At 40.4% G+C, this 19972-nt stretch overlaps 1 pseudogene; it reads right to left on the reverse strand.

Annotated features, from left to right (window-relative positions):
• Positions 1-2308: 2308 nt before the first annotated feature.
• Positions 2309-19972, reverse strand: part of LOC116756335 — a 34557-nt pseudogene continuing 16893 nt past the window's right edge.

The following is a 19972-nucleotide window of genomic DNA, read 5'->3' on the forward strand; positions in this document are numbered from 1 at the left end:
TGGTCTGTCTGAAAGGAGCTCCACACTACCATTATAAAGAGTAAATACCTATTAAGTTCCAGCTACATGCCACGCATTGTGGGGAAGCTTGGAGAAGAGAAGTGTGGTGAGGACTAAGCCCTTGCCTTCTAGAAATGAGCTTAAAAAGAGATAAGGTTAGAGATGCAGCCATTTTTGGCAAAACAGCAAGCAAGGATTGAAAATAAATGTGAGCAAATTCGTGAAAAATGGTTCCTTTTTTAGCCAAATAGGACATCATACCTCAACTACAGGCTTTAGATCCAGAAATTACTGACTGACTTTGGGTCTTGTTATAATTTCCAGACATGCTTTTGAAGATCCGGGCACATTTTATTTTGCTCAAGGGCTCTAATGAAGTTAACAAAGGGAGAACTATGTTGCTTGAGAAGAGATGATTAATTATGACAGTAGCCATATCAACAAGGTCTGGATTTGTGAGTTTTCCAACAATCGTGTATGTTTATTATAAGTCGTCAGCGATGGATATACAGCATGAGTGAATGGACCGAAGATGGTAAATATGTCATTTTCAGAGTTTTCCAGGATTTGGCTCAATTGGAAGAAATAGATAAAATGGATTTCAACTATTATGTCATTTAATTTAATTTTTTTGTTTATTTTTCATTTTTTAAAACATTCTGCTATTGATTCCCTTTTCCTTCTAATTTTAAGATGTGGTACACCAACCTGTGCATATGTATGCAAATGTTTGTGGAAGGACAGGAGCAAGAGAAGAGATTTTTACAAGAGACTAAGAGGGTCAAAGTGACTCTCACAGGAGGGGAATGTAGGGAGGATGGATCCCTGGGAATGTGGAGGTTTGTAAAGAAACGATTCCAAGAGCCTGGGCAGGATGTGATAAGGAGAAAACAAAAATTGAGATAAAGCTGAAACTTTGAGATAAACTGAATGATTATTTTAAATTTCTAGTGTAGGGAGCTTAGGGTCTTGGAATTATGATAGTGTTGCCCAAAGGACCAGGCAAAAAGATTATCGTTTTCTTTGCTTGGCCTTATCTGACAGCAGGACATTTATGCTGAGGTGTTGTGGTAGAATGATTGGGAAGATGGCAGATGTATGAACACACCTAACTGAGATCAATCAAGTCAGGCCCACATCACAAAACTACTCAGAGCACTCATATACTCACAAGCAATAAAAATAGGTTAGTATTTTAGATCACTAAGTTTTTTTTTTATAGATTTTTTTTAACATCTTTATTGGAGTATAAGTGCTTTGCAATGGTGTGTTAGTTTCTGCTTTATAAAGTGAATCAGCTATACATATACATATATCCCCATATCTCCTCCCTCTTGCGTCTCCCTCCCACCCTCCCTATCCCACCCCTCTAGGTGGCCGCACCGAGCTGATCTCCCTGTGCTATGCGACTGCTTCCCCCTAGCTATCTACCTTACGTTTGGTAGTGTATATATGTCCATGCCACTCTCTCACTTTGTTCCAGCTTGCCCTTCCCCCTCCCCGTATCCTCAAGTCCTTTCTCTAGTAGGTCTGTGTCTTTATTCCCATCTTGCCCCTAGGTTCTTCATGACTTTTTTTTTAGATTCCATATATATGTGCTAGCATACGGTATTTGTTTTTCTCTTTCTGACTTACTTCACTCTGTATGACAGACTCTAGGTCCATCCACCTCACTACAAATAACTCAGTTTCATTTCTTTTTATGGCTGAGTAATATTCCATTGTATATATGTGCCACAACTTCCTTATTCATTCATCTATCTATGGGCACTTAGGTTGCTTCCATGTCCTGGCTATTGTAAATTGAGCTACAATGAACATTGTGGTACATGACTCTCTTTGAATTATGGTTTTCTCAGGGTATAGGCCCAGTAGTGGGATTGCTGGGTCGTATGGTAGTTCTATTTTTAGTTTTTGAAGGAACCTCCATACTGTTCTCCATAGTGGCTGTATCAATTTACATTCAGACCAACAGTGCAGGAGGGTTCCCTTTACTCCACACCCTCTCCAGCATTTATTGTTTGTAGATTTTTTGATAATGGCCATTCTGACTGATGTGAGGTGATACCTCATTGTAGTTTTTTTTTTTTAATGAACAACACTTCAAATGGCATGCATTTATCCATAATTATTGAGTATTAACCTACAAATATTCTATAATCTGATTTTAAATCCTCAAATTTATATGAAGGCTTTGATTTAGCTTATGCCAATTTTTAAAATGTGTAGCTTTGAGGCATTTTATTATAAAAAGCTGGTACTCATATACATAAATGAGTAAGAACTTAAAATTCATCATACATTTACTTCATTTTTTAGCTTCACCTTCTAGTAAATCTTTAGCTTCATTGATTTTGGCTGCTATATAAGGAGATCTTCCCTTGTCTGGGTGATTTAAAAGCATAATTTGTCAATGAGCATCTCTATTTTCCCTTATTGGCAGTAGGGCTTACACCTAGTATTAATGCTGCTTCCTGTTTCGTCATTTTGGGTTCAAACCCACCTCTGTAATAGTCACCACTGAAGGCAGATTTCGGTAGACTTTGAAAAACTTGTTTCACTTGAGGCTCCATATGCTTCAAGTCTTGCAAAGTGTAACGGGCTGCAAATCCTGCAGCAGCAATGGTCTGTCCAACTACTACCACTGTACTGGCGATGGTTCTCACTCGGCTCCTCTACTTCCACCAGGAGCACAGTTCATCCCACCCCACCAATTCTACACCTCTACTACCCTCACTGTAGTTTTGATTTGCATTTCTCTAATGATTAGTGATGTTGAGCATCCTTTCATGTGTTTGTTGGCAATCTGTATATCTTCTTTGGAGAAATGTCTATTTAGGTCTTCTGCCCATTTTTGGATTGGGTTGTTTGTTTATATATATATCTCAAAGTTTCTTATTAGTCATCAATTTTCTACACATCAGTGTATAAATGTCAATCCCAATCGCCCAATTCATCACACCACCACCCCCTGTCTTTTTGATATTGAGCGGCATGAGCTGCTTGTAAATTTTGGAGATTAATCCTTTGTCAGTTACTTCATTTGTAAATATTTTCTCCCATTCTGAGGGTTGTCTTTTCGTCTTGTTTATGGTTTCCTTTGCTGTGCAAAAGCTTTTAAGTTTCATTAGGTCCCATTTGTTTATTTTTGTTTTTATTTCCATTTCTCTAGGGGGTGGGTCAAAAAGGATCTTGCTGTGATGTATGTCATAGAGTGTTCTGCCTATGTTTTCCTCTAAGAGATTTATAGTGTCTGGCCTTACATTTAGGTCTTTAATCCATTTTGAGTTTATTTTTGTGTATGGTGTTAGGGAGTGTTCTAATTTCATTCTTTTACATGTGGCTGTCCATTTTCTCCAGCACCACTTGTTAAAGAGGCTGTCTTTTCTCCATTGTATATTCTTGCCTCCTTTATCAAAGATAAGGTGACCATATGTGTGTGGGTTTATCTCTGGGCTTTCTATCCTGTTCCATTGATCTATCCTTCTGTTTCTGTGCCAGTACCATACTGTCTTGATTACTGTAGCTTTGTAGTATAGTCAGAAATCAATGAGCCTGATTCCTCCAGTTCTGTTTTTTCTTTCCCAAGATTGCTTTGGCTATTCGGGGTCTTTTGTGTTTCCAAACAAATTGTGAAATTTTTTCTTCTAGTTCTGTGAAAAATGCCACTGGTAGTTTGATAGGGCTTGCATTGAATCTGTAGATTGCTTTGGGTAGTAGAGTCATTTTCACAGTGTTGATTCTTCCAATCCAAGAACATGGTATAGCTCTCCATCTGTTGGTATCATCTTTAATTTCTTTCATCAGTGTCTTATAGTTTTCTGCACACAGGTCTTTTGTCTCCTTAGGTAGGTTTATTCCTAGGTATTTTATTCTTTTTGTTGCAATGGTAAATGGGAGTGTTTCCTTAATTTCTCTTTCAGATTTTTCATCATTAGTGTATAGGAATGCAAGAGATTTCTGTGCATTAATTTTGTATCCTGCTACTTTACCAGATTCATTGATTCGCTCTAGTAGCTTTCTGGTAGCATCTTTAGGATTCTCTATATATAGTACCATGTCATCTGCAAACAGTGACAGATTTACTTCTTCTTTCCCCATTTGGATTCCTTTTATTTCTTTTCTTCTCTGATTGCCATAGCTAAAACTTCCAAAACTATGTTGAATAATAGTGGTGAGAGTGGACAACCTTGTCTTGGTCCTAATCTTAGAGGAAATGGTTTCAGTTTTTCCCCATTGAGAACAATGCTGGCTGTGGGTTTGTCATATATGGCCTTTATTATGTTGAGGTAAGTTCCCTCTATGCCTACTTTCTGGAGGGTTTTTATCATAAATGGGTGTTGAATTTGAAAGCTTTTTCTGCATCTATTGAGATGATCATATGGTTTTTCTCCTTCAATCTGTTAATATGTTTTATCACATTGATTGATTTGTATATATTGAAGAATCCTTGCATTACTGAGATAAACCCCACTTGATCATGGTGTATGATCCTTTTAATATGCTGTTGGATTCTGTTTGCTAGCATTTTGTTGAGTATTTTTGCATCTATATTCATCAGTGTTATTGGCATGTAGTTTTCTTTCTTTGTGAGATCTTTGTCTGGTTTTGGTATCAGGGAGATGGTGGCCTCGTAGAATGAGTTTGGGTGTGTTCCTTCCTCTGCTATATTTTTGGAAGAGTTTGAGAAGGATAGGTGTTAGCTCTTCTCTAAATGTTTGATAGAATTCACCTGTGAAGCCATCTGGTCCTCAGCTTTTGTTTGTTGGAAGATTTTTAATCACAGTCTCAATTTCAGTGCTTGTGATTGGTCTGTTTATATTTTCTATTTCTTCCTGGTTCAGTCTTGGAAGGTTGTGATTTTCTAAGAATTTGTCCATTTCTTCCATGTTATCCATTTTATTGGCATAGAGTTTCTTGTAGTAACCTGTCATGATCCTTTGTATTTCTGCAGTGTCAGTTGTTACTTCTCCTATTTCATTTCTAATTCTATTGATTTGAGTCTTCTCCTTTTTTTTCATCATGAGTCTGGCTAATGGTTTATCAATTTTATTTATCTTCTCAAAGAGCCAGCTTTTAGTTTTATTGATCTTTGCTATCGTTTCCTTTATTTATTTTTCATTTATTTCTGATCTGATATTTATGATTTCTTTCCTTCTGGTAACTTTGGGGTTTTTTTTTGTTTTCTTTCTCTAATTGCTTTAGATGTAAGGTTAGGTTGTTTATTTGAGTTGTTTCTTGAGGTAGGATTATATTGCTATAATTTTACCTCTTAGAACTGCTTTTGTTGCATCCCATAGGTTTTGGGTGGTCGTGTTTTCACTGTCATTTGTTTCTAGGTATTTTTCGGTTTCCTCTTTGATTTCTTCAGTGATCTCTTGGTTAGTAAGTAACGTATTGTTTAACCTCCATGTGTTTGTATTTTTAACAGACTTTTTCCTGTAATTGATATCTAGCCTCATAGTGTTGTGGTCGGAAAAGATACTTGATATGATTTCAATTTTATTAAATTTACCAAGGCTTGATTTATGACCCATGATATGATCTATCCTGGAGAATGTTTCATGAGCACTTGAGAAGAATGTGTATTCTGTTGTTTTTGGATGGAATGTCCCATAAATATCAATTAAGTCCATGTTGTTTAATGTATCATTTAAAGCTTGTGTTTCCTTATTTATTTTCATTTTGGATGATCTGTCCATTGGTGAAAGTGGGGTGTTAAAGTCCCCTACTATGAATGTGTTACTGTTGATTTCCCCTTTTATGGCTGTTAGCATTTGCCTTATGTATCGAGGTGCTCCTATGTTGGGTGCATAAATATTTACAATTGTTATATCTTCTTCTTGGATTGATTCCTTGATCATTATGTAGTGTCCTTCTTTGTTTCTTGTAATAGACTTTATTTTAAAGTCTATTTTGTCTGATATGAGAATTGCTACTCCAGCTTTCTTTTGTTTTCCATTTGTATGGAATATCTTTTTCCATCCCCTCACTTTCAGTTTGTATGTGTCCCTAGGTCTGAAGTGGGTCTCTTGTAGACAGCATATATATGGATCTTGTTTTTGTATCCATTCAGCCAGTCTATGTCTTTTGGTGGGAGCACTTAATCTATTTACATTTAAGGTAATTATCGATATGGTAATATCGATTATTATTATTATGAAGAATAATATCGATTATTATTATTATTATTACGAATAATAAGGTAACTATTTCCTTTCCCATATCAGGGGAGTTTTCCACTATAATCTCTTCAAATATTTTCTCAGTCCTTTTCTTTTTCTCTTCCTCTTCTAGAACCCCTATAATTTGAATGTTGGTGTGTTTAATGTTGTCCCAGAGGTCTCTGAGACTGTAGTCATTTCTTTTCATTCTTTTTTCTTTATTCTGCTCTGCAGTAGTTATTTCCACCATTTTATCTTCCAGGTCACTTATCTGTTCTTCTGTCTCAGTTATTCTGCTATTGATTCCTTCTAGAGAATTTTTAGTTTCATTTATTGTGTTGTTCATCATTGTTTATTTGCTTTTTAGTTCTTCTAGGTCCTTGTTAAACGTTTCTTGTATTTTCTCCATTCTGTTTCCAAGATTTTGAATCATCTTTACTATCATTGCTCTGAATTCTTATTAAGGTAGACTGCCTATTTCCTCTTCATTTGTTTAGTCTGATTCGTTTTTACTTTGCTCCTTCATCTGCTGTATGTTTCTCCCTCTTCTCATTTTGCTTAACTTACTGTGTTTGGGGTCTCCTTTTCACAGGCTGCACGTTCGTAGTTCCTGTTGTTTTTGGTGTCACCTCCAGTGGCTAAGGTTCGCTCATTGGATTGTGTAGGTTTACTGGTGGAGGGGAGTAGTGCCTGTGTTCTGGTGGATGAGGGTGGATCTTGTCTTTCTGGTGGGCAGGACCACATCTGGTGGTGTCTTTTGGTGTGTCTGCGATTTTATGATTTTAGGCAGCCTCTCTGCTACTGGGTGGGGTTGCGTTCCTGTGTTGCTAGTTGTTTGGCATAGGGTGTCCAGCACTGTAGCTTGCTTGTTGTTGAGTGGAGCTGGGTCTTAGCGTTGAGATGGAGATCTCTGGGAGAGCTTTCTCTGTTTGATATTACATGGAACTGGGAGGTCTCTGTGGACCAATGTCCTGAACTTGACTCTCCCACCTTGGAGGCACAGGCCTGACACTGAGCTGGAGCACCAAGACCCTGTCAGCTTCATGGCTCAGAAGAAAAGGGAGAAAAGAAGAAAGAAAGAAAGAAAAAACAAAAGAAAAAGAAATAAAAGAAAAAGAAATAAAGTTATTAAAATAAAAAAATTATTAAAAATTAAAAAGTAATTTAAAAAAAGAAAGAAAGAAGAGAGCAACCAAACCAAAAAACAAATCCACCAATGAAAGCAAGTGCTAAAGACTATACTAAAAAAAAAAAAGGACAGACAGAACCCTAGGACAAATGGTAAAAGCAAAGCTATACAGACAAAATCACACCAAGAAGCATACACATACACACTCACAAAAAGAGAAAAAGGAAAAAATATATATATATCTTTTGGGAAGTCTGAGATCTTCTGGCAGCGTTCAGTAGGTGTTCTGTAGATGCTGTTCCACATGTAGATGTATATCTGATGTATTTGTGGGGAGGAAGGTGATCTCGCTGTCTTACTCCTCTGTCATCTTGAAGGTCTCCCCTCTAGACCACTAAGTTTTAAGGTGGTTTGTTATGCATTACTATTGTGACAATGGATAAGCGACACATGTATCTTCAACAGAATTCATGCTACAGATCTAAAAGAGATAAAGAACAGAAGCTGGAGATTATACAAACAGTTAATAGAAAACATACATGATTAGGTGAGCCATTTATTAGAAAGAATTAGAAAGGATGATCATTGGGCAGGAAGAGAAATAAGAATTTGCTAAGGAGTCACCAGAAAGGTTGGAGGTGATCTACTGCATGGAAGCATCTCTGAAGTCTAGACATCAACCTTCACAGCACCAGAAAAAGTGGTGAGAAGAACACATCTTTGTAGGAAAATTTGTACATTGGGGAACTATTGAGTTTGACACAAAGAAAGCCGTATAGAGTGATGGACAGAAGCCAGCTTATAAGGTGTTACAGAGGGAGGAAGCAGAGGCAAGTCAAGGTCTCATGCATTCTAGAGGAAATCTGTGGTAAGGGCTCATATGGATGGTGGAATGGAGAGAAAGTCTTCTAGGAGGGGAGGGACAGATAGATTCTTAAACAGAAGGGACACACCAGACAGAAATAGTAATGATTAGGAGAGAGGGTGGTGGCACCAGGGCTATTAACAGCTACTCTATAGTTATAACTCCATGAAGTCAACATTGACCTGAGGCCCTTCAGCATTTGTAGATATTCATTAATTTTGTGAAATTCCTCTGTGAGATTCAGTTACACATTCAAAGTTGGGAGCAGCCCAGCAGCCAAAAATAACATGGCTATCATATTGTTCTACTCGTGTTACAGATGAGTAACTTTAGATATCAAGTAGTTGAATAACTTGCCCAAAGTCAAACAGGAAGCCTGTTATTGAGCTGCTGAAAGATCCCAGTTCTGCAAATAAACTTCTAGTCCACTAGCTTTTCACCAAATGAGCTAGTTAGAAGTCAGATTAAGTTCATTTATTTATGGCTCCATTGACTTAAGAAAAAAAAGAAGTTATTTCTTATGGGAGGTCCTAAATATCTGAATATCCTTACATCTGAGACGGTGTTTACTTTGCCATCTCTTTATTTTATTTTTTACTCTTTACACAGCCTTTTTCTTTTTTTTTTTTTTTTTAAATTATTTTTTTGCGGTACGTGGGCCTCTCACTGTTGTGGCCTCTCCCGTTGCGGAGCACAGGCTCCGGACGCACAGGCTCAGCTGCCATGGCTCACGGGCCTAGCCGCTCCGCGGCATGTGCGATCTTCCCAGACCGGGGCATGAACCCGTGTCCCCTGCATCGTCAGGCGGACTCTCAACCACTGCACCACCAGGGAAGCCCCAGCCTTTATCTTTTACAAAGACATTTTGGCTTCTTTCTGGGTTTTTTTTTTTTTTTTTTTTTGCGGTACGCGGGACTCTCACTGTTGTGGCCTCTCCTGTTGCGGAGCACAGGCTCCGGACGCGCAGGCTCAGCGGCCATGGCTCACGGGCCCAGCCGCTCCGCGGCATGTGGGATCTCCCCAGACCGGGGCACGAACTCGCGTCCCCTGCATCGGCAGGCGGACTCTCAGCCACTGCGCCACCAGGGAAGCCCTCTTTCTGGGTTTTAACATAGTACATGCGGGGTGTGAGTCATAACAGCCAGTTTTTTTCCTGATCCACATTGATTTTTTTCAGGCAACATGAAACACTGCAGGTTAGGTTCTAGAGTCTAAGATTCTTAACTTTTTGCAGAAATCCCTTTGATCTGCCGGTGAGTCTAGGATGTGAAAAGACGATCATCACTTAGATGAATTCGCTGCTGAAGGCTCTAGTTATGCTGATCACTTTGAGGCTTATATTTCTCCCCCGAGATGATCTCTTAACTTTGCTGATTTCCCTTTTCCTTGGTTGGTCCAAGGAAAGCACCAACCACCCAGAGCTTTCTGACCTCTAGGTTCTCTCTAGAAGGAGAGTTTTATACTTTAAATATATATTCTGGTAATCAACTAGTATGACACATGGAAAGGTAGCATGTTTTATTCTATTTTTACTAGAGATTAAGAAAACTAATGAATATTAATGACCATAGGTACTCACCTATGAAATGACATTGCATATGAGGTGCACTCTAGTTTCCAAGACAAATAGGAGAAGTGAGAAATTGAGGAGAGTCGAATGGCAGAAAGGAGAGAGATGATGGACACTAGGAAAGAAAAGTGGACACAAATTTGATAAGTAGGGGAAAGCCATTAGGAAAGCCAAAAAGAAGAAATGCAGAATATAGAAAGTAAATGGAGTGGAGAGGGATCTAAGACATGGGAAAGCTATATTGATTTTTATATTTTAAAACACTGAAAGAGTTACATTACATACGTGAGTTGGGTATATATTTATTTAACATTATCAATAACTTAATTTCAAAGGTTTGAAATGTACTGTGAAGATATTAATTCAATCAGTCCTTTCCTGATGATTGTGAACTGTGAAAGAGATCTCCTTACTTCTCTTCCTCTGGGGGAAACTGAGGCAGAGAAAAGAATGCCTCACCCTAGGAAATGGGTGAAGCTGGTGTGAGCCCTGGCAGTCAAAGTGGTACCAACTTTGTGTTTCCAGTGAGCCTTGTCCCAGGGGGAAGGCCACTTGGAGCTTGGCATTTTTGTAATAATTCATGGTATGTTATTTTCAGTTGCAATGGTTTTATGCATTTTAATTAGCGTCTTAATGTAGTATCTCTTGGCCCCAGAGGGCATAATTGAAAGAAACAAAAACAAAACCCCAAAATACATAGAATGAGTGAAAGAAAATTCACGACAAGCCTGGGAGTTCTTGGCTGCCCAGCTTGTGTCATAACCATTGGATACTGCTGCCTTTCCCAAGCTCCCCACCCCCAATCTTCTGACCCCCCCACCCCCAATCTTCTGATCCTCCCCACCCCCAATCTTCTGACCCTCCCCACCCCCAATCTTCTGATCCTCCCCACCCCCAATCTTCTGACCCTCCCCACCCCCAATCTTCTGACCCCTCCACAACCTTGTTTTGCCCCCAGCTGCCTGGCTTTTCGTGTTGATTTTGGTCGCTTACAAGGTTAGTCTGCATTCCATCTCATAGATGCAACAAGGAGCAACCGCAGCTTTTCTGTTTCTTTCTTTGGGGATCAGTTTCAAGCTCCCCCCCACAGCCAAATGTGTGTTGCTGGTGTCTTTGTTGCCAGCCTCTGCAGGCCCGAGCTGGCTCCCTGCTCCCAGGCACACAATCTGCTGCTCTGTTCGTTCCTTACTTGCAGTCCCCGGTCCGCTTCCTCCCCACCATGCCTCTGTGGCCTTGCCTCTTTTCAAGTCCAGGTTGGAATCTTTGCATCACGCTGCCTCAGCCTGAAAAGAAGCCTGTATTTTTTCTGCTCCTAAGCTTAGATTTATGGCCTGTGTCAGGCCTTCCTGCCATGGCCTCTGGCGGCTCCTGCCTTTCCTAACATCAGATTCATTGCTGTTCCTAAGGTCCTTTAAGATTTTCATGCTAAGTCTATAAATTTCGTTCCCTTTCTGCTTTAACCTTTCCTTAGACCTTCCCATTGTCTGATGGGATGTCCCGCAGGCATTGATTTGCATCTCTGGTCCTGCACTCTTGGGTGATTTGGAGGAGGAGGCGGTTGGAGCCGATGGAGGGGGAAATGGGGAAAGTAACTGATGAATTTAGATTTCCATCAGCTGCAACAATTCACCGGGGGTTTGATAGGGATTGACATTTTCCTTCGAAGCTGCGATTTGCTGAGAACTTGTGGTGGCTTTCATTACAATAGTATCTGAGAGTTAAAAAAAAAAAGAGGGTTGGCTGAACAGATATCCAACCTACCTTAATAAATGCATCTGAGTTTACATTTTTTCTTTCTGGTGTGGCAGCTGGGGATTCTCTTCCATCTCCAGTACACTTCAGCACTGCTTAAATCACTCGGATTTCTCTCCCAGGCAGACTTCTGCTGAAGAAACTTTTCTCACCTTAAGATAATAAAGCCTCCAGTTGAGAGAGGTGGAAATAGCAACCGGCTTGAAATTTCACGGGGGAAGGCTGGGTCATTGTCTAGAAAGAAGGAGCTTGCCAGCTTGGGGAAGCATGATGAGTACTTTGGAAGTATAATTTTTGAATTCATTTTGTCTTTCATTGGCCTTGGAGGTGTTAACAGCACCCTCAGCCTAGCTTTTCCTTTACTTCCTTCAGGTCAGCTGTTATGAGGGGGGAGGTGGGCAAAAGGAGTGGGAAAGAAAGACTTTTGTGTCCAAATCATTTTGATTACATTGCTTGTTCAAGCTTCAATTTATTTAGGGTGACAGTATAAGTCTAGGGAGCAAGCCATCAATGGAATGGTGAAATCTGTAACATATACGGAAGTCTTGCTTCCCCAGGGCAGACTTGAGTGAAAGGAAATCAAGGCTTTTGTCATTGAATGGTATTTGCCTCTAAGAACTCACTTAGTTTTCTTGTTTGAACTCCAGGCATCGGAATCTTGAAGGTCATTGGTGCCTCACATGCTTTTTCTTCAAGTTCTGGTACAGTTTTACATTTCTTTGAGCCGAGTTTTGTTCATGCTATTGTGGTCCCTGCTTCTCTAGCTGCGTGCGCAATGTCCTCAAACCTGCTGCCAGACTTTTCCTTATTCCTCCAGCCTTGGAGACATGGTCCTCTAAACTCCCACAAACAAGAGATTAGCATTTTTCTGAAGCCAACTTTAGATGGTTTGACATTCAAATAAAGACAGCTTAATGTAGAATATGGCAGAGACTAGCTAACTATTCACTTTACCAGTTCTCTCGTCCTCTTAGGCATACAGCTGGATTGCGTTTCCCAGTCTCCTTTGCACCTATAAAATTTGCAACCATATGACTGAATTCTGGCCAATAGGATGTAGGTAGAAGTGTTGTTTGCTGCTTCTAGGACTGGCCCATGAAATTCCTACACAGTCCCGCATGTCCTCTCTCTTCCCCTTGACTGATGGTGGGATTTTAAATATGCCACTAAGTATGGTGGGGAGATCTACACACCTGAAAATGTGCTATCTAATACCAAGGCTCCTATAACTGCTTTGGATCTCATCCATTCCATCTGCTAAACATTAGAAGAGCCCAGCTGAATTATAAACACTCACTTTGATCTGTGTTTTGTACAATTTAATAAGAGTACCTTGAGTGAAAATGGGTCACATTCCTTAGAAGGAGGCCTTTTGCTCTAAAAAATCATGAAAGCTGGTGGAAAAGATATGGAGGAATTCTTGCCATTTAGGAGTAAAGAGTGAAGAGGTTAACTGTGTAGGGAAGAAGCTGAGGTAGATTGCATTCAAGTTCCCAAATCCTTACTCCTTTCTTTATCTTTGTGTTTTACCATTCAACTTTAAAAAAATCATTCCTATTTTTTTATTTCCAGCTTTATTGAGGTATAATTAACAAATCAAAATTGTATATATTTAGGATGTACAATGTGACTTTTTTTCTTTTTCAATGTGACTTTTAAAGGTGTACAATGTGATGATTTAGTATACGCATTTATTATGAAATGATTTCCACAATCAAGTTAATTAACACATTCGTCATCTCACGTAGTTACCTTTTATTTTGTGGTAAGAACACTTAAGATTTACTCTTTTAGTGAATTTCACGTATACAAGATGGCAATATTAACTGTAATCACCAGGGTGTACATTAGACTCCCAGAACTTATTCATCTGATAACCAAAGGCTTGTACACTTTGACCAGCATCTCCCCATTTCCTTCACCCCTCAGCCCCCGGCAACCAGCATTCTATTCTCTGATTCTATGAGTTTGACTTTTGTAGATTCCACATCTAAGTGAGATCATATAGTATTTGTCTTCCGTGTCTGGCTTATTTCACTTAGCATGATGTCTTCCAGGTGCACCCATGCTGTCACTCATCTTTGTATCAATAGTCCCTTTCGCCAGTAGTGGAGTGCGCTCCCTGCCCTTTGTTTTTGAGTTCAGCCGTGTGACTTGTTTTGGCCAAGGGGATGCAAGCCATTTAAATGTGTCTGAGTGTTGGGGTGCCCTCTGGTGCTTCTGCTGTCACTGTGAGGAGAATATGCCCTGTCCAGCCTACTGGTGAGAGGAGGAGAGACATACGAAGTGACCTGGATCCAACCTGTAGCCCAGAACCAAGCCCCGCCTAGCTCACACTAGATCACCTTACCCCCAGATGACCCACAGATATGTGACTGAGAAGAAATAATTATTTGATAAAACCACTGAGGTATTTTTTTAGGTAAAAGTCACCTAAGATTCAACATTTTAACCATCTTAAAGTATGTAATTCAGTAGCATTTAGTACATTCACAAAGTTACACAACCATCGCCACTACCTAGTTCCAGTATTTTCATCACTCCAAAAGGACACCCCCAAACCCATTAAGCCATCACTTCCCATTTCCTCCCTCTCCCCAGGCCCTGCGAACCACGAATCTGCTTTCTGTCTCTATGGATTTGCCTCTTCTGGGTGTTTCATGTAAATGGGATTACACACTCTGTGCCCTTAGCATAATGGTTTTCAGATTCGTCTATGTTGTGACATGTAGTATCTCATTCTTTTGTATGGCTGAATAATATTACGTTATATGGAAATACCATATTTTGTTATCCACTGATAGCCATTTGGATTGTTTCTACCTTTTAGCTATTGTGAATAGTCCTGCTCTTCACGTTTGTGTCCAGGTTTTGTCTGAACAGTTGTTTTCAACTATTTTGGGTCTACACCTTGGAGTGGAATTGCTAATGATAATTATCAGGGCGGCTCTGTTAACCTTAAGGCTCATATCTCCAGTCACTTGTTTTCCTTGGGCTTCCTCATCCACAGCTGAATAAAACTGGGCAGGTTTCTTAATTATGTTGTACCTTCATCTCCTCCCCAGTAAAATGGAGCTAACAATAGAACCTACCTCAAGGGGATGTGGTGAGGATTTACGGAATTGGTGTCTGAAGCACTTAGAACTGTGCCTGGCACAAAGCAAGCCCCGTGTAAACATTTGCTAACTGAATTTTAAGAAGTCTTGCTGTAAGGGGTCATCTGCATGGACGTGGCTGGCTTGACTTGAGCCTCGTTTCCTGCCTGGGTCCTCTTTATCCTTAAAGCTCTTCCATAGCCTTCCTGACTTTTCCTGACTCCAGGAGGTATGGGAGCGCCTCTCTTCCTTAGGCCGTTTTGGTGTAGAATGAGTCCTGCATTAATCTGTCCCTGCGCCTTCCCTTCCTCCTCCAGCCGAGCTTGAGGGAGCCAGGTTGCCAGTGGGTCTCTCACTGGAGCAGGGATGAGCCTGTGTAGGTGCCTGAGTCACATCAGATTGTTGGCATGTGCCGCTACTGGAGCCCTTAAAGTGTGAATCAGATCCGTCCTTTACCTGAGGTAAAAAATCAGGAAACGTTTTCATCAGAAGAGCATTAAGTCACTGGTTTCTCCCCAGCTGGTTCATTACATAGTCTGTTTAGACAACTACCTGGAAAGGAAACAAATGGTTCATCTCCACTTTATCCATTCTTTTTTTTTTTTTTTTATCGTCAAAGTTTAATACAGCTGCTTTGCTTTTCTATTCCAGCGTTGGCATCTGATAACGGCACAGCTGATTTATGGCGGGAGAGCCTGGAGGTGAGTTATTTATTCACCCCATGTAAAGGATTAGCTATTTCTACTTTTAATGGATTTTTGTTGCAGTGTGTTTATGTATGTTCAGGTGGATTGAGAAGTCCTCTGACCTCCAATGTCATATCACACAAAGCTATTTGCAAATCACATTAAAAGTCTGAATTTAAACTTTTGATGAAAGCCAAGAAATGAAGAGTTATAATATTGAGTCTGTGACCCTAGAGATTCTTCTTAATTTATACTCTTATGTCCCAGAAGGAATATATAGATGTGAGAACAGGGCCAGAGCCCAGCAGACTGTATTAAGTTAACCAATACAGGTGTCCAGCTTTCTAGGCACAGTTACCCATCTCAAAGTCCCCATCATCCCACAGTAGGTAGGGGAAGCAGCCTGGAGGTGGGGGACAGACTGTTCCAGATGCTGAACTTCCTGGGCATCCACTCCAACTACAGAGCACTGGCAGGTGAATCTACTCCTTAGATAGTCATAAGACCAGATTTTCTTTTCATTTAAAAGAAAGGTGGGTTATCTATCTATACCTATCTATCTATCTATCAACCTATCTATCTATCATCTATATATCTACCTATCTACCTGTCTATTTATCATCTATATATCTACCTATCTACCTGTCTATCTATCCATGCATCTATCACTTATCTGTCATCTATCTATATCTATTTTGAATAGACAATTAAAAATATTATAGTAAAATATTTTCCCTTCATTCCTTGCTTCCTCTCTCCCTTACTTGCCTAATTCTCCATTCCCTGCCATGACCATCATTCCTCTTATCTTCCTCCATACCCTTCCAGAGTTTCTTAATGTAAAACAAATACAAGTACATATACTTATCCACTCCCCCCTCACTTTTATGCCAAATCTGGAATGTTTTATGCACTGTTCTCCTTTGCCTTATTATTTTTAAACTTAGCAATATATCCTGGAGATCATCTTATAAAAGTACATGGAAATCTTCCTCATTTAAAATTTTTCATTGCTGTATAGTATTCAAATTCTATGCTTGTACCAAGGTTTATTTAATAAGCTCCCTATTGATGGACACTTGGTTTGATTCCCATTTTGCCGTTTCAAACAAGTCTGCAAATGAATAACATTTTACGTATGGTTTATCACCTAGGTATGAGTTAATCTGTAGGATAAATTCTCCAGTGTGACCTTCTGGGTTGAAAAGTATGTGTATTTGTAATTTTGATAGATGTGTCCAAATTTCCCTCCGTGGGAGCTGTGCTGCTTACACATTCTCTCACTGTGTGTGTGTGTGACAGAGAGAGAGAGGGAGGGAGAGAGAGAAAGAGTGAGAGGGCGAGGGAGAGGAAGAGGGAGAGAAAGAGGGGTGGTTTACACTTGAAAGTTTCGATAGTATTTAAATAAGAGGCATGGAGTGAGAGAAGGAAGTGCGAGAGGCCCTTCTGGGTTCCCATAATGGGAACAAGAAGCAACAGTGACTCTAGATAATAATAATAACGCTAATAGCTAATATTTATATAGTACTTGTGTGTTTGGCACTAAGTGCGTTACTATATTCACTCATTGTTAGATTAGACATGGCTCATTTTCATTTGATTGTCTTGTGATTAAAAAAGAAGTATTGAGTATTGACTATGTGCCAGACACTCTGTTAGGTGTTGGTGGTTGTAATTTTTGTTGACAGAAGTCCTGCCAAATGTTGACAGAAAGGGAATTTTGGGGGGAAGCTCTTACCTACACCAAGATACCTTAGCAAATACCAACAGTGGTTCTGTTTCAGGTGCTGTGTAATGTCTCCCAAAGGAGATTCACCTTGAGAGCTGCAACACAGAGTAAGGTGTGTGGTTGACTCACCTAGTATATGATGAAACAGAGCAAATCCCAATAGTTGCTTTACTACACACATGTATTGATGGTCTGTTTCATGTTACTTTGTTTAATAATTACGGTTTGGGGGGCTTCCCTGGTGGCGCAGTGGTTGAGAGTCCGCCTGCCGATGCAGGGGACGTGGGTTCGTGCCCCGATCCGGGAAGATCCCACATGCCGCAGAGTGGCTGGGCCCGTGAGCCATGGCCGCTGAGCCTGCGCGTCCGGAGCCTGTGCTCCACAACGGGAGAGGCCACAACAGTGAGAGGCCCGCATACCGCAAAAAAAAAAAAAAAAATAATAATAATTACGGTTTGGGGCTAGAGATGTAGGAATGGGAAAGGAAGGTTTTGATTTTGTGTGAGCGATTATGTATGTGTGTGATAATACTAATCTAAGAAATAAATCCAGTTCATCTACATATCAGATTTAGTCAATAGCTGGCAGTTATAATTAGCACATGCAATGTATCACTGCAAAGGAATATTGAGAAGGCAAAAAAAAAAAAAAAAAAAAAATCTGAACGCTCATAAATGGAAAATACCTTCCAGACTTGCAGCTAGATATACTGGAGCTGAGTGGCAAAAATAAATAAATAAAAAATCAGAGGCCAGAACTAATTAACATTGAGAGCTGGTGTCTCCCATTATTTTCTAGTTTTTCTCTCTTTTTTCCCTCTGTCCTAGGTCATCTTCAAGATTACTCCAGAACTCTGTAGTCTTCAGTTGTGTCGTTGGCTTCCAGACTGTCCCTTCCCCTGGGCTAGCCTACCTTCCCGGTCCTGACCCCAAGCTGTTCTATAGTGGCAGGAGATGATTCGTCTTTGTTCATCTGCTCGGTTATCCCTACATCCCACACCATGGGGCTGCGATAGCCGTGATACCCTTATCTTCAGGATAGAGTTGAATAATAGAGGGGCTTTTAGGGAGGACCAACTATGGTAGAGTGTTAGACAGTGGAAAATAGTTTTAGGAACAGTATTAATAGCCAGGGAAAGTGTTTGGGGTAGGAGAATAGTCTTCTGGGGCTATCAATGCTATTTGGAAAGGGAAAGATAAGGGATTTCAGTTGGGAAAATAATTTACAGTAATTAAACATTGTTTCCAAGTCAGAAGCAGAGAATGGGTTCTGACTCTAGAAATCTGGTTAAATACTGTTTCCGTCAAGGTCCTTTCAAGTTCATGTAAAACACAATAGGTATTTTATTTTATTTTATTTATTTTTTGCGGTACACGGGCCTCTCACTGTTGTGGCCTCTCCCGTTGCGGAGCACAGGCTCCGGACACGCAGGCTCAGTAGTTGTGGCTCACGGGCCTAGTTGCTCCGCGGCATGTGGGATCCTCCCAGACCAGGGCTCGAACCCGTGTCCCCTGCATTAGCAAGCAGATTCTCAACCACTGCGCCACCAGGGAAGCCCAGCAACTGCCCACTTTAGATGGGACATGTCCTCTACTATACGCCACAGCCCCTGCTTGGCCCCTTAACTGAGCAGTAGACTGGCCAGGCCCTTGAGTGTGTGATCCCTGTCATAGAGGAGTTTGTAGCTAGAGGATCTAGATGTGTTTCTTGGATTAAGGCATTTCACCTTGTTGATGTTTTCTAGGCAGACTATCATTACCTTTTGTTAACCATGGATGGGTGGCTTCCTGAATATTTAGACCTATACTTGACACTCCTTAAGATGAGGACCAAGGCCATCCCTTCGGTCTTGGGCTATATTCTTCCCTAAGAAATCCCATTCATACAATGACTCTTTCATGCCTTCAGCCCAGTCTTCTCTTCTGAGCGCCAGACCTAATGGATGATTTAAAGGCAACTCATTTAACACATGTGAGATGGAGCTCATGTTGTCCCTATAAAACCTGATTTTCTCCCAGTGTTCTCCCAGGGACAGATACCACCATCTAACCAGTGGCTCAGGTCAGAAACCTGGAGTCATCTATGACCTTACCTCCTTTCCCATATCCAGTCCATTGCTAAGTCCTCTCGATCTTACCACCTTAATATCTCTTGAGTCTGTCCTTATTTCTCTAACTCTACCCCTATCACCCTAGTCTAGGCTACCGTTATCTCCCTCCTGAGTAACTAATATTACCTCCTAACTGGTCTGTCTGCATTTGTTTTCACTTCCTTTCCATTCGTTTTCTGACTAACCCTAGAGTGTTCTTTTCAAAGGCATATCTCATGCTAACGTATATTTCCCTCAGGGATGCTTTCTCAGCCCTTCACATTACTTATCACTGTAGCAATTTCACAGTTTTGAGTGTGATTCCTCAATTATTGTCTGCCTTTCCCTGTAGACTGTCAACTCTTAAGGAGTAGTGGCCACATCTGCTTTTGCTTATTTTCCTCATATCCCTAACCCTTAGTGTGATATATAGCCCATAGTAGGCATTCAGCAACTATTTCCTGTAATACTTAGCAAAGAGTTTTGTACTTAGTGCTCAATAAATATTAGGTATTTATAAATACCAAATATCAATTGAGTAAATTGACATTCAATTTCGAAAAAGAATTAATAATTAGCTATCAACCTTTCTAAAAGTGCAAAGGAAGTCTGCAAACCTCTATTTTCCATAGGATGTAAAGGAATTCTTGTCAGGGTTTTTAGCTGCAAGTGACAGAAACTGAGTCTGGCTTATCGTGCAGGGAAGGGGTTTGTTAAACGTGTACAGGGGAATTCACTCAATCATTGAGAGGACGAAAGAGCCAGGCTAGAGGCTAAACTTCCAGAAACATGCCTACAGCTGTGCCTTCAGACTGGTCTGATGGGGAAGCCAGTGCTGCCACCACCATGCACTTGACACTATAATCTGCTCTGCTGAACGTCTGCACCAGGAG

The sequence above is a fragment of the Phocoena sinus genome, chromosome 7 (assembly GCF_008692025.1).
Source record: "Phocoena sinus isolate mPhoSin1 chromosome 7, mPhoSin1.pri, whole genome shotgun sequence".
In the NCBI taxonomy this organism is placed as follows: domain Eukaryota; kingdom Metazoa; phylum Chordata; class Mammalia; order Artiodactyla; family Phocoenidae; genus Phocoena; species Phocoena sinus.